The sequence below is a fragment of the Salmo salar genome, chromosome ssa11, assembly GCF_905237065.1.
Source record: "Salmo salar chromosome ssa11, Ssal_v3.1, whole genome shotgun sequence".
Lineage (NCBI taxonomy): Eukaryota > Metazoa > Chordata > Actinopteri > Salmoniformes > Salmonidae > Salmo > Salmo salar.
Genome location: NC_059452.1, coordinates 31,083,156 through 31,099,328, shown reverse-complemented (window position 1 = coordinate 31,099,328; position 16,173 = coordinate 31,083,156).

Genomic DNA, 16,173 nt, shown 5'->3' with positions numbered 1-16,173 from the left:
TATTAACACGGGGAGCTGGCTTAGGGCTCACCCTTGGCCCAGCCAAACTACCCGTGTGCCCCCCCCAAAAAATTATTGGGGGTGCCTCTCGTGCTTTATCGGCGCGTACAAGGCCTCGTACCTCCGCCTCTCCGCCTTGGCTGCCTCGATTTCCTCCCGTGGGCGACGGTATTCCCCAGCCTGGTGACAAGGTCCAGCCCTGTCCAGAACTTCCTCCCAGGTCCATTTCTTCCACCAGTCCATCTCGAAATCCCCTTGCTCCCTATTCTGCTGCTTGGTCCATTTGTGGTGGGAGATTCTGTCGCGGTTGTCGCTGGGAAAGGAGGACCAAAATGCAGCAGAAATAAGTGTACTCATCCTCTTTATTAAATAAAGAAGGAAAACTGAAAACAACAAACACGTACACTGAAACACTACGACAAAATAACAGTCTGGCAAGGCACACGGCTAAACACAGAACAATCTCCCACAAAATACAAACACAAACACACCCTAATATATGGGACTCTCAATCAAAGGCAAATAGACCACACCTGCCTTCAATTGAGCGTCTCCACCCCAATTACCTAAACATAGAACCAGACTCACTAGACTAAACATAGAATTACATGAATATCAAACAGTGCCCAAAAACCCCAGAATACATAAATCAAATGCCCTTCTAGAAAAACACCACCCCGAACCACATAAAACAAATACCCTCTGCCAAGTCCTGACCAAACTACAATAACAATTAACCCTTATACTGGCCAGGACGTGACACCTATTTGTGGCCAAAGTCCAGTTTCTGTGACATCATTCACAATGTTTCTGGCATTGTCTGTTGTGACAGGGATTGTTAGGTTGGGCCTCAAATAGAGGTCTAAAAAGTTGGACACGATCTGAAATTAGACTTGGGGCTTTCCCACCCGGAGTAATATGCATACATAAATGTTTCAATTCAGAGACCCGCTCCGAATGGACCTGAGGACGTGGTCGGATCTGAGTGAGGGAAGTAGCAGAAAAATATATTTGTAAGCTACTTTAATCAGAGCTGATTAACTGCAAAGGAGAGCAGACGGAAGAGGGGCCTTGCAGAGTGTGTACTTTGAGTGAGTGAAACAGGAGCAAGGAGGGAGGGAGAGGCAGCAACCAACCGAGCTGACTTGTGCTAGTAGACTAACTTCTAGCTTTTCATAGCTAGGTTATTTATCTCCCAATATGATTACGTAGTACCTGTCTTGACTGCATCAACACGAGAGAAGCTAGTTGGCTAAGATAGGTAACTACCCCTTACAAAAATGAATTTGTTGCTGCAAACTTCCAACAAGTTTGTGGAAACTTTTCTGCAAACTAAATAGTGCGCAACAAAATGTTGCCAGAAGTTTGCAAAAGTGTGCCACTAGTGGTGAATCTGCAGCAAACCTTTGGCAACAATAATATTTACTACCACTAGTGGCAAACAGTTGATGACCAATCAAGGGGATTAGAAACATCTGTTGGAAATTGGAAACCAAGCTATCTAGCTAGCTACAGTACCTACCAACATTGTCTGGTGAGTGTCTAACTTATTAATTAAACTTTAAAATTCTATTAGCTAAATGATGCCTAGTTAGCAATGTCATGTTTTATCAGATAGAGTGAAACATTTGTTGATACCAGTTTCATTCTGTCGGCGCCACTGACTGACTGGCTAGCGCTTAGCTAGCTAACGTTAGCTATCTGTCACGTTCTGACCAGTAAAGGGGTTATTTGTTATTGTAGTTTGGTCAGGACGTGACAGGGGGGGTATTTGTTTTATGTGGTTCGGGGTTTGTTAGTATATGTGTTTATGTAGAGGGGTGTTTGGTTAGAGTATTCCAGGGTTTTTGGGTTATGTTCTATATTTAAATTTCTATGCTCTGTCTATGTTGTGTATTTCTTTGTTGGCCTGGTATGGCTCTCAATCAGGAACAGCTGTACATCGTTGTTGCTGATTGAGAGTCATACTTAGGTAGCCTGTTTTCACTTGTCCCTTTGTGGGAAGTTGTTGTTGCATAGCTGTGTGTTAAGCCTGCAATCCTGTTCGTTTGATCGTTTTCTTGTTTTGTTTGTTACGTGTTCAAATAAAGTCACTATGAGCACTCAACCCGCTGCGCCTTGGTCCACTACGTACAACGACCGTTACACTATCATATTTGTGCACAATTCATATGATTGGTAGCTAACTAATGTTTCGTTTTTTTTAGGTGAACACATTGTTGTCTTTTAATAACAATATGCATGTCAATACAGTGCATTCGGAAAGTATTTAGACCCCTTCACTTTTTCCACATTTTGTTATTTTGCAGCCTTATTCTAAAATCGATTAAATAAATAAAAAATACTCATCACTCTACACACAATACCCGATAATGACAAAGTGAAAACAGGTTTTTAGAATTTTTTTTAAAAAGTATTCAGACCCTTTGCTATGAGACTCGAAATTGAGCTCAGGTGCATCCTGTTTCCTTTGATCATCCTTGAGATGTTTCTACAACTTGATTGGAGTCACCTGTGGTAAATTCAATTGATTGGACATGATTTGGAAAGGGACACACCTGTCTTTATAATGTCCCACAGTTGACAGTGCAAAAACCAAGCCATGAGGTTGAAGGAATTGTCTGTAGAGCTCAGAGAAGATTGTGTCGAGGCAAAGATCTGGGGAAGGGTACCAAAAGATTTCTGCAGCATTGAAGGTCCCCAAAAACACAGTGGCCTCCATCATTCTTAAATGGAAGAAGTTCTGAACCACCAAGACTCTTCCTAGAGTTGGCCGCCCAGCTAAACTGAGCAATCAGGGGAGAAGTGCCTTGGTCAGGGAGGTGACCAAGAACCTGATGGTCACTTTGACAGAGCTCCAGAGTTCTTCTGTGGAGATGGAAGAACCTCCCAGAAGGATAACCATTTCTGTGGCACTCCACAGGCCTTTATGGTAGAGTGGCCAGATGGAAGCCACTCCTCAGTACCTACCTGGCCGGCCAACCGGACCTAGCTTTCTGGCTGGCCGGCTGGATGGACCTAGATTTCTGGCCGGCCGGCCAGCTGGACCAACCTATCTGGCCAATAGCTATGTCTGGCCAGATAGGTAGATCTGGCCAGCCAGATAGCTGGGTCCTACCTGCCAGATAGCTAGGTTCGGCCAGCCTGGCTGGCCAGATAGCTAGTTCAGGCCGGCTGGCCAGATAGCTAGGTCTGGCAGGTCGGCCAGCCAGATAGCTAAGTCCGGCTGGCCAGATAGCTAGGGCTGACTGATATCTGAGAAGGCAAAGTCACATCGCGTTCTGTCATCACGATGCAATAACATACAGAACCACCGGAGCTATAGATAGTAAGGCTACATTAGAGCTGCACTCCACTCATAATAACCTACTTCATTCTTAATCATTCTAATATTTCAGATCAAAAGAGCAAACATATAATTGCTGTAAGACATTCACTTGAAGAAACATCAAATTCAGAGAAATACTACAATTTCAGTCAAAAGGGAAGATAATTCCCTTGTTCATGGATTGGGTATGTCTGACAAAGAGTAGTACAATATGTAATGTATGACAGACACTGTACTACTAACTCATTTAGAAACCAATGGGTTTATAGATTCAAATAGTCAGTGCACAGCTGCTCAAGTAACTGTGAATTATGCCAGAAACCACATACGTACTCCGCACCTCAAATTAGCAGCACCTCAAGTGTCCGTATTCTGTACACTAGATGTCAGCATAGCACAAACAGAGATCATTTGCTCAAGTAAAACAAAAATTGAGTGGTAGTTACTTTTCTTATATTACAAAAGCACCTAAATATTGTTTTGTATAGTTTCTATAGATCAGCAGTGTTTGTGAAGAAATGGCCCAAGTTCATCAATGTTATTATTCATGATTCCCTGTGGTTTTATGAGAGAGAGAGTGAGAGATAGAGAGAGAGATGAGCGATGGCTGCACCCCAATGTGAACCTCTTGTGGCGGAGCTCGGGCTGAGTGTACTACTCCCCCCCATCCTTGCTTGGCGACTTATTGTATACGCACACTTGTGAAGTCATAATTCCGTCAGTCAGTGAGAGAGAGGGTCAGGAGCTGTCAGCGTCAACGCAGCCTCAACGTAGTGATGACTGACAAATCAGTATGATGGAGGTGGATGGCAGCGGAGGTTTCAACTGGAGAGAACACATTACTCACAGCGACAGCCTTTATTTGGGTTTAATCTGTGACAGGATCTAGAGGGGATTTTAGACAGCACAACATAAATAAATAAGGAGGAAGTGTTATTAGAGGTTTGATCAAATAGCCACCAGCAGGAACAAGAGTGTTTGTGTTTCTGAATAGACCAAGGGCTCTATCAAAGTCGACCACCAACGTTTGAGATTCTCAAAGCACATGTGTCAAATTGATTCCACGGAGGGCCGAGTGTTCAGGTTTTTTTTTGCATACCGCCCCAACAGATCCACAGATGATGCCATCTCTATTGCTCTCCACACTGCCCTTTCCCACCTGGACAAAAGGAACACCTATGTGAGAATGCTATTCATTGACTACAGCTCAATGTTCAACACCATAGTGCCCTCAAAGCTTATCAATAAGCTAAGGACCCTGGGACTAAACACCTCCCTCTGCAACTGGATCCTGGACTTCCTGACGGGCCGCCCCCAGGTGATAAGGGTAGGTAACAACACATCCGCCACGCTGATCCTCAACACAGGGGCCCCTCGGGGGTGCGTGCTCAGGCCACTGTTCACTCATGACTGCATGGACAGGCACGACTCGAACACCATCACTAAGTTTGCCGATGTCACAACAGTGGTAGGCCTGATCACCGACAACGATAAGACAGTCTATAGGGATGAGGTCAGAGACCTGGCCATGTGATGCCAGGACAACAACCTCTCCCTCAACGCGATCAAGACTAAGGAGATGATTGTGGAGGACCGAGCACGCCCCCATTCTCATCGGCGGGGCTGCAGTGGAGCAGGTTCAGAGATTCAAGTTCCTTGGTGTCCACATCACCAACAAACTAACATGGTCCAAGCACACCAAGACAGTCGTGAAGAGGGCACAACAAAATCTATTCCCCCTCAGGAGACTGAAAAGTTTTGGCATGGGTCCTCAGATCCTCAAAAGGTTCTACAGCTGCACCATCGAGAGTATCCTGACTGGTTGCATCACTACCTGGTCCTCTCACAAACCTAACCAGTTGTTATCAATTTGTGTCATGGCAATGCTGTTTCCGAGCAATATTGAGAGCTTTAGTGGCTGGTGTTCTGGGCACTTATTCATAAAATGTCTCAGGGTAGGAGTTCTGATCTAGGACACTTCATGAGAACTGGAGCTGATATTAAACTTCTCTATTGGCTGGATATTCCTTTAAAAGTCGCAAGAAAAGGAGAATCAACTTCAAACAGGTTCCCCTTCACTAAACAGAAGACCCAGCTCAGGTAAATACATGACAAAGCCAAAAGAAAGTCATAAGGGCCATAAGACTCCTCCTCCTTAATGCGTTTTTCCTACTGTATTGTCATTTTATAGGCTGATCTGCTCTGATCTGCTTTTTATTTTGTAAATAGTTCACTTAACTTTTTACATCAAACTGGCAACCTTTATGTCTTCTTTTCAAAAGACTCCTCTCATGATGAGGCTTCCCACAACATAATAGATATATTGATATCTGACTCCATCATGGCTCATTAGTGGCTCATGTCTTTCACAGTCTTGGCTTGGAAGTGTCTGACTGATACAACAATGACTCAGGTCTGGGACCTATAGAGCCCAGAGGTGGGAGCCGAGGGAGTTGGGGGCCGAGAAGAGGGCCCTTTCAGGAGCCGTTAGAAAGTGGGACAGAGGTGATGACAGCTCAGGGAGATCCAGGGCAAACTGCACTCTCCACACAATGCCATTTAACCCAGGCAAGCAGGAAAATGAGTGCATGGGTAGCATCCCAAATGGCACCATATTCCTTATATAGAGCTCTATGGGTCCTGGTCAAAAGTACTGCACTAAATAGGGAATAGGGTTCCATTTGGGATGCAACCCATGCAGTCATTCTCCTGCCTGCCTGGGTTAAATGGCATAGTGTTAAGAGTGCACTGACAGTAGATGGCAGACGTGTCTTGTTATTCTGCCCACATACTATCGATCGACATCCTGGTTTAATTGACCCAACTCCCTCAGGGTCAACAGAGAGTGAAGAGTATTTGGTTGAATAGGATGCGACTTGTGAAAATGTTGAGTGTTTCCTTGCTTTTCCTCGTCACCTTTTAGGGAGCAGAGTTTCAGGAGTAGAAGTCATGCTGGGTTGAGTGCTGCTATGGTGTTTCCTCACCATCATTTACTGGAAAAGTCTTTAAATCTCAGTGATAGGACAAGGTTGGAACTAGAGCATGTTTTCAAACCCAGACAGTGTGCTGCCTACCCAATCCTACCAAACCTTCATTTCCTTGATCCAACCTATTCCCACAAAGTCCATCAATTCAAACAACGTGACGGAAAAATCCCTACAAATAACCTACATAATTATCTGACTTCCAAGAATACTACAATATTATGTTTCCGTATTCAGTAATAGTTAAACAGAAAGGACAAGCCTACCTTCACAGTTAAGGGTATTAGGCATCAAGTGATTTCTAGGATAATTAAAAACCAATCATCTCTCAGGAGGTTCATTCATGCTACAGTTTGCTTAGTGCTCACATACCCTATTACATATCCCCCTCAAACGTACAACCTTGTTAAAAACACTGACGCCAGCCAAATCACATTTCTCTATCAGGACCCACTCAGAGGAACTCAAAATGAGGCATTCCTTAATCCAAGCAGATTCCAGCAGGAAATTGTTGAATAAAAACATCATACATTAAAATAGCTCCTCATATTGCACTGAGTGTGTCTGATGAGGAGAGCTAACGAGCATTGATTCTAGTCAATTAAACTAATCTTTCGATTGAGATTCAGGGCAAGGCACAGCAACTGTGGATATTGAGAGTCACTAATTATAGAAACGTCACATGCAGTACATATAAATAATTGTCGCCTCAGTTAATAAAACAGAAATTCAAGTTAATATCAGGACTTCACACTGCACAGCGACCCAGGGCTCTCATTGATATAATCAGAGTTATGGAAAGTAATAGAAAGGACAAATCTGTCAATGACGTTTTATCCATTCAGGCAATTGTTAAATGTGATATGAGAGGCTGCGTTAATTGTAGCATGTTAATCATTTATATGAAGCTAATGTTAACCATAAGGTGAACGGACCGGAAGAGTCATGCACAATAATAAGCTATAGTAAGGTCATGTTAGGCCACACAAGGCAAGCAGATATTACATTTACATGAATTCCTGTAGCAGTCTCATTCAGAAGGACTACAAAGTAAACAGCTGATTAGAGACACAATGGTGGTCCATTGTCATTGAGATCTCATTTGATCAAATGAAAAAAGAGGACTGAGTGTGATCTCCCAGGACAAATCCTTCATAGATATGCCTCGTTCACGTGCTAGTCGGAACTCTGAAGTTTCCGACTTGCTAACTGGTTGAACGTGGCACATGTATAACTACAACCAGTTAGCAATTAGGACATTTTAAAGGCATTAGCCTAGGTTACACCATTGGTTATTAAACTCACATTGTTGTGCGTGATGTTCATTTATAATTGGCTGAGAGACATTGTAATTTCCCGACCATTTATTCAGATTTATTTGAAAAGCATCACAGGCTGCTAAATGTCACAGTGCAGTGATGGCATTTGGAACAACTTTTATCTCTAATCCACCAAAAGTCGCAGGCGCCCATTTTGTCCCCGCCGCCACTGTTGAGGCTGTCAAGGGCGAGGTAATCTACCAAAACCCAGAATGCCTTGTGCTTAGGAAACGATGACATTCTGATACAGATCTCTCTGCTTCCACGCTGTTCCACTCTCATGAGAGCATAAAGGCTCAATGTGGCTGGAAACACATAAATACGGACTAATTAGATGATAATGTAGCCCGGGCTACTTTGAACAATTTAACGTTCTTTTGGTCATCATATTCTCCTCAGAAAATAATATCCACCACACTACAATTTCGGGTCATATCTCATAGCCTACAGTCGTCATACGTTGGTGGTTGGTAACGATGAGTTCATGACGTCTTCAGAGGAGCTTTGGAAATGCTAGTAATGTATTCATGACACCTTCAGAGGATCTGTGGAAATTATATGAAACAGAATGACAAAAAGCATTGTCATAATAATCATATATGCATGTTCATGTACTATATTGTATATACTGTATAAAAGACTGGCCTTTGATATAGCCTACAGTGATATAGCTTTAGGGCGGCAGGTAGCCTAGCGGTTAGAGTGTTGGTACAGAAACGAAAAGGTTGCTAGATCAAAACAAGACAAATAAGCACCCCCTATTTGAGTACATGTGAGTTATACAACGGAACATAATGGAGATTATACTGACATTCCAGCATTCAACACTCTTTCTGTAGTGGATGCACATAACAGTGTTAGGTATTCTGATTCAGTCTTTCTATGAGGTTGCAACAACAGAGGATTTCAGGTGAGCCAGATCAGCTTGGATTTTTTCAGTGTTATCCTATGGGAAATATCTTCAGATAAAAGAGCTATGTTGGATCTTGTTGCTGTGTGGAAATACCCAGAAACAAGATGGTGGAAGGCCTGAAGATGAAGATGGAACAACAATAGAAAACTTGCCACAAAAACGGCACATTCACAAAGAGAGATGTTTATAGAGCTGTCCTCTGGATGTCTTACCAAAAGTAATGTATGGTCTCTAGTTTCACAACAAAGCTCCAAACTTTCAATCGTTCAGTTGCTAGTTAATATGTGGGAGAAGAAGCATGACAACAACATGATCCTCTTCAAAAACAAGTTCAACAAAGTTGAATGCCAGCGAGGTTTTATTTTTATTTAAGCTTTATTTAACTAGGCAAGTCAGTTAAGAACAAATTCTTATTTACAATGACGGCCTACCCCGGCCAAACTCGAACCTGGACAACGCTGGGCCAATTGTGCGTCGCCCTATGGGACTCCCAATCACGGCCGGTTGTGATATAGCCTGGAATTGAACCAGGGTCTGTAGTGACCCCTCTAGCACTGATATGCAGTGCCTTAGACCGCTGCGCCACTCAGGAGCCCCTTTGCCAAACGGGCAAAGCATTTAGAAAAATTACAATAGCAAGTGATTCACAAAATTATGTGACATTTCAAGTATCCACCATAATTTTTGAATAAATTCCAAATGATTGAAGGACTCATTGATTAATTATGTGTTTTCAGATGTGTAATGTAATATAGGCCTAAAGGAATGTACATTATTACCATAAGGCCTTATTAGTGATAAGTGTTAACAACAATGTTACTGGGCTATTTTGATAAGAGTTGATAATAGAACATGTGTATACATCAGTGGAAGCTGCTGAGGGTATTGGTATTGTGGGGTATTTTATTAAGATCCCCATTAGCTGTTGCAAAGCAGCAGCTTCTCTTCCTGGGGTCCACACAAAACATGACATAATACAGAACATTAATAGACAACAGCACTACAGGACAGAACTACATAAAAAAATATGTTTTTACAAAAAGCACACGTAGTCTACATATCAATACATACACACAAACTATCTAGGGGAGGACAGCTCATAATAATGTCTGGAACGGAGAAAATGGGATGGCATCAAGCCATGTGTTTAATGTATTTGATACCATTCCACTGATTCCGCTCCAGCTATCACCACAAACCTGTCCTCCCCAATTAACGTACCACCAACCTCCTGTGGCATACATCTGTTTCTCAGAGCTGGTGAGACATATTGAATCAGAAAGATTGAGGCTGGTCTACTGAGCTTCGGCTGAGCTTCTCTCGCTCTCTCTGAGGAGAACAGAACTTGGTATGCTGTATTCTAAAGGTGTTTATCTGCCATTATGAAAGCAGGACTGGTGGTGTGTGTGTGCGTGTTTGTGTGCATGTGTGTGCGTTTCATCATACCCACTCACAAGCTCACACTGACACCACCACAGTGTGGGCTTTTCAAAAGCACACCTTCCCTTATCAGCACGTACCTCTATTATTCTCATCCACAGTGGGAACAAGTGAGTGTTCTGTGAAGATCTTGAGCCACGACTCACTCTCTGCCTGGCGCTCTCTCCCTGGGCGAGCCAAACACATTGGAGAAACAAAATATGTCGCTAAAACCATCACTGCTTAAACAACCAACTAATAGGGTCAGTTTCACCTTCTAAAGGAATCCTTATCCAGCCCCCACTTGGATACTAGCTTTTAGTGTGACGTGATTACTGGGGCTCCACCATGACTCACAAACCTATATCTGGAATTGTATGACGGTTTTCATTATGTTGTACGAGACAGTAGATCTGTACTTGTTGTCATGTAACCTACATTAATGATAGGCTACACAGTTGCAGTATTGGTCAAACATTGACAGAGGCTAAAAATATTCATGAATCATAATAATTGTCAACATGAAAAATAAATCAGGCAGTTCTGACAATTGTATGTGACTCATCTTTTCATTCAAATGTACTTCCCCTCGGAAATTTGACTGAACACATGACAAAAACTATTTGCTCAGTGACAGTATCAATTAGCCTAATGTGCCTGGGGTTGGTTTAGAGATACAATGCATTGTGATATACAATAAGTCATCTGAAAGGTGAGTAACTCCCACAGCCACACAGTTCACTGCAAATAAGGAAGAACAAACCCAATAGTTAATTCTGGGAAGTGACACAACACAAGCCAGTACAGGCTCTTGTCAAGACCATGAGGATGGATGATGCTGATGCATGAACAACAGACAGAATCGATATTAGAGCACATAAGCAGTGGTGTAGCCTAACATCTGAAACATGACTTGACCCACACAGCCTAATAAAACTTTCCTGGTCCTAGACGGACAACAAGGAGGTCAGACTCATCTTCAAAATCATGATTAGGCTAGAGTTTTAAAATGTATTTTATACTCACACACACAAGACAAACAGGCTCCCTGACCTGCTATGGTTCCTAGCAAGGTAACACTGCTACTACCTCGCTCTACAAACAAGGTGCATGAACTGAGGAGCAACCTGAACATGAAAAGTATATCAGCATGTAACGGTTGTCGTCGGGAATAGAGGACCAAAACGCAGCAGGAATGTGGATGCTCATCTTGATATTTATTTTTAAATAAAGAGCACAACAAACCAGTCTTGTCACACTCACACAGGCAAAACAAGAAACAATCTCCCACAACACCAACCCAAACAATTACCCATATATAGGACTCTCAATCAGAGGCAACGAGAAAGCACCTGCCTCCAATTGAGAGTCCAACCCCCCATCAACCTAAACATAGAAATACAACAAACCAGAAAGAACATAGAAATACAAAAACGTAGAACATAGACCAAAACCCGGAAATAATAAATCAAACACCCTACTACATACACCACCACCCCGAAACACATAAACAAAATACCCTCTGCCACGTCCTGACCAAACTACAATAGCAAATACTCCCTAAACTGGTCAGGACGTGACACAGCAACTCTCTTGGAGGGCAGTGGAAGGTGATAAAACACTTCATTATTTTTTTAAACCAACGCATTTTGCCACATCAGGGGTCGGCCTTACCAGCCTTCATCGTGGCTTACCAATGACAAATTAAAGGAGGATTATATCTATTTCAAAAACATCCTCCTAGTTTTCAGAGACCAATCACAATGAGAATACAAAACAAAAGATGAAGATGATTAAGATTACTTTATTCATCAATTGTACTCAAGGTCCAACTGAAACCTGACTTCTGCTTTATCAAAAGACACACATACCGGTACATATACAGGTTGGAGCAGAGGGCTGCCACACTAGGAGCTGTAAAACAGTTGTTGTGGAGGGTTATGTGCCTTGCTCAAGGGCACAACAGAAGGCAATGGCATCTAGAATTCAATACCAGCAACCCTCCGGTTGCCGGCTCACTTCCCACCAGGTTTTTTCCCGTCAGACCGGGAATTCTAACTGGAAACCCTTCAGTTGCTGGCTTGCTTCTCTACCTGCTAGGCTACCTAACGTGATTGGTGAATGTGTTGCCAAAATCTGACCAATGGCGTTTAGATATAACCAGGTTCGATCACGTCCTGCTGTTGTGATATTGATGGTTTCTCAAAAATGACAGCTTCTACAGTTGTGGCTAGATGGAGTACAGATACAGACAGTAGTGACTTGACGTAGGAGGTTAGGAGAACTAACGCAGCAGGTTAGGAGAACTAACGCAGCAGGTTAGGAGAACTAACGCAGCAGGTTAGGAGAACTAGCGCAGCAGGTTAGGAGAACTAACGCAGCAGGTTAGGAGAACTAACGCAGTATGTTGGGAGAATTAACGCAGCAGGTTAGGAGAACTAACGCAGCAGGTTAGGAGAACTAGCGCAGCAGGTTAGGAGAACTAACGCAGTATGTTGGGAGAATTAACACAGCAGGTTAGGAGAACTAACGCAGCAGGTTAGGAGAACTAAGGCAGCAGCTTAGGTAATTAACATAGCAGCTTATTAGAATTAATGCAGCAGGTTAGGAGAATTAACACAGCAGGTTAGGAGAACTAACGCAGCAGGTTAGGAGAACTAACGCAGCAGGTTAGGAGAACTAATGCAGCAGGTTAGGAGAATTAACGCAGCAGCTTATTAGAATTAATGCAGAAGTTTATTAGAATTAATGCAGCAGGTTAGGAGAATTAACACAGCAGGTTAGGAGAACTAACCCGGCAGGTCAGGAGAACTAACGCGGCAGGTTAGGAAAACTAACGAAGCAAGTTAGGAGAACTAACGCAGCAGTTTATTAGAATTAACGCAAAGGGTTAGGAGAATTAACGCAGTAGGTTAGGAGAATTAATGCAGCAGGTTAGGAGAAATAACGCAGCAGGTTAGGAGAACTAACGCAGCAGTTTATTAGAATTAACGCAAAGGGTTAGGAGAATTAACGCACTAGGTTAGGAGAATTAACGCAGCAGGTTAGGAGAAATAACGCAGCAGGTTAGGAGAACTAATGCAGCAGGTTAGGAGAATTAACGCATCAGGTTAATAGAATTAACGCAGCAGGATAGGAGAATTAACGTAGCCGTTTAGGAAAATTAGGTTAAGGTTAGGAAAAGGGTAAGGCTTAGCTAAAATGCTACAGTTATCCATGATGCGACAAAAGGATGGAGATGTACTTTTGTACGTTTAGAGATGTACGTTTGAAAAGTGCTGAAATCTTACATCATCAACTTTCCTGTGTGTTCAAGGCTTCTTTTTACGGTCTATGGTGCGAGGAAACTGTCCAGACAAGGTGATCTGAGCTATCTGATTGGCCAGCAGTTACCTTCAGTTACCTTCTACCTTCAGACACATGAAATGGTTCAAAATGGGAACACTTTTCCTTCCCAGAGCTAGGGCTGCTGAATCAAGTGCACCTTCCTCCAACAGTGCGAAACAAATAAAAGACATTGGAATGCAAGGCTTTATCGTTGGGTTTTTTACAGAAATGTTTGGTGATTGACTACAGTGAGGGAAAAAAGTATTTGATCCCCTGCTGATTTTGTACATTTGCCCACTGACAAAGAAATGATCAGTCTATAATTTTAATGGTAGGTTTATTTGAACAGTGAGAGACAGAATAACAACAACAAAAAATCCAGAAACACACATGTCAAAAATGTTATACATTTATTTGCATTTTAATGAGGGACCCCCTCTCAATACGAAAGATGTCTGGCTCCCAGGTGTCTTTTATACAGGTAACGAGCTGAGATTAGGAGCACACTCTTAAAGGGAGTGCTCCTAATCTCAGCTTGTTACCTGTATAAAAGACACCTGTCCACAGAAGCAATCAATCAATCAGATTCCAAACTCTCCACAATGGCCAAGACCAAAGAGCTCTCCAAGGATGTCAGGGACAAGATTGTAGACCTACACAAGGTTGGAATGGGCTATAAGACCATCGCCAAGCAGCTTGGTGAGAAGGTGACAACAGTTGGTGCGATTATTCGCAAATGGAAGAAACACAAAAGAACTGTCAATCTCCCTCGCCCTGGGGCTCCATGCAAGATCTCACCTCGTGGAGTTGCAATGATCATGAGAATGGTGAGGAATCTGCCCAGAACTACACGGGAGGATCTTGTCAATGATCTCAAGGCAGCTGGGACCATAGTCACCAAGAAAACAATTGGTAACACACTACGCCGTGAAGGACAGAAATCCTGCAGCGCCCGCAAGGTCCCCCTGCTCAAGAAAGCACATATACATGCCCGTCTGAAGTTTGCCAATGAACATCTGAATGATTCAGAGGACAACTGGGTGAAAGTGTTGTGGTCAGATGAGACCAAAATGGAGCTCTTTGGCATCAACTCAACTCGCCGTGTTTGAAGGAGGAGGAATGCTGCCTATGACCCCAAGAACATCATCTCCACCGTCAAACATGGTTGGTGGAAACATGCTTTGGGGGTGTTTTTCTGCTAAGTGGACAGGACAACTTCACCGCATCAAAGGGACGATGGATGGGGCCATGTACCATCAAATCTTGGGTGAGAACCTCCTTCCCTCAGCCAGGGCATTGAAAATGGGTTGTGGATGGGTATTCCAGCATGACAATGACCCAAAACACACGGCCAAGGCAACAAAGGAGTGGTTCAAGAAGAAGCACATTAAGGTCCTGGAGTGGCCTAGCCAGTCTCCAGACCTTAATCCCATAGAAAATCTGTGGAGGGAGCTGAAGGTTTGAGTTGCCAAACGTCAGCCTCAACCTTAATGACTTGGAGCAGATCGCAAAGAGGAGTGGGACAAAATCCCTCCTGAGATGTGTGCAAACCTGGTGGCCAACTACAAGAAACGTCTGACCTCTGTGATTGCCAACAAAGGTTTTGCCACCAAGTACTAAGTAATGTTTTGCAGAGGGGTAAAATACTTATTTCCCTCATTAAAATGCAAATCATTTTATAACATTTTTGACATGCGTTTTTCTGGATTTTTTTTGTTCTGTCTCTCACTGTTCAAATAAACCTACCATTAAAATCAAAGACTGATCATTTCTTTGTCAGTGGGCAAACGTACAAAATCAGCAGGGGATCAAATACTTTTTTCCCTCACTGTAGGAATCCCTTGGAGATCAACCAGACGATCACGAATGACCGGCTGGTAACCACTGCGTTAGGCTATTATCCCCCTGTGTGTTTTCTCTCTGTAGAGAAGCCGTGTGCCCTGTTCTGTTCCCCCATCATTATCCCCCTGTGTGTTCTCTCTGTAGAGAAGCCGTGTGCCCTGTTCTGTTCCCCCATCATTATCCCCCTGTGTGTTCTCTCTGTAGAGAAGCCGTGTGCCCTGTTCTGTCCCCCCATCCTTAACCCCCTGTGTGTTCTCTCTGTAGAGAAGCCGTGTGCCCTGTTCTGTTCTCCCATCATTAACCCCCTGTGTGTTCTCTCTGTAGAGAAGCCGTGTGCCCTGTTCTGTTCCCCCATCATTATCCCCCTGTGTGTTCTCTCTGTAGAGAAGCCGTGTGCCCTGTTCTGTCCCCCCATCATTAACCCCCCTGTGTGTTCTCTCTGTAGAGAAGCCGTGTGCCCTGTTCTGTCCCCCCATCATTAACCCCCTGTGTGTTCTCTCTGTAGAGAAGCCGTGTGCCCTGTTCTGTTCCCCCATCATTATCCCCCTGTGTGTTCTCTCTGTAGAGAAGCAGTGTGCCCTGTTCTGTTCTCCCATCATTAACCCCCTGTGTGTTCTCTCTGTAGAGAAGCAGTGTGCCCTGTTCTGTTCCCCCATCATTATCCCCCTGTGTGTTCTCTCTGTAGTGAAGCAGTGTGCCCTGTTCGGTTCCCCTGTGGGGAGAGATTTCCCCCATCCTGGTGGCAGAGAGAGTGATGGATGGAATACCATGTGGACCATACGAGTCAGACCTGTGTGTCAAATGCAGGTGTCAGGTACACACACACACACACACACACACACACACACACACACACACACACACACACACACACACACACACACACACACACACACACACACACACGCAAACTCGCAAACTCAATGCACGCAGATGCACACTCTCACACACACAAGGCAGACGGGTGTGTCGATGAAGAAAAATTATGTGTTATGCACATTCCACACATGAGAATCCCGGTGCTGGGTTAAAAGAAAACAA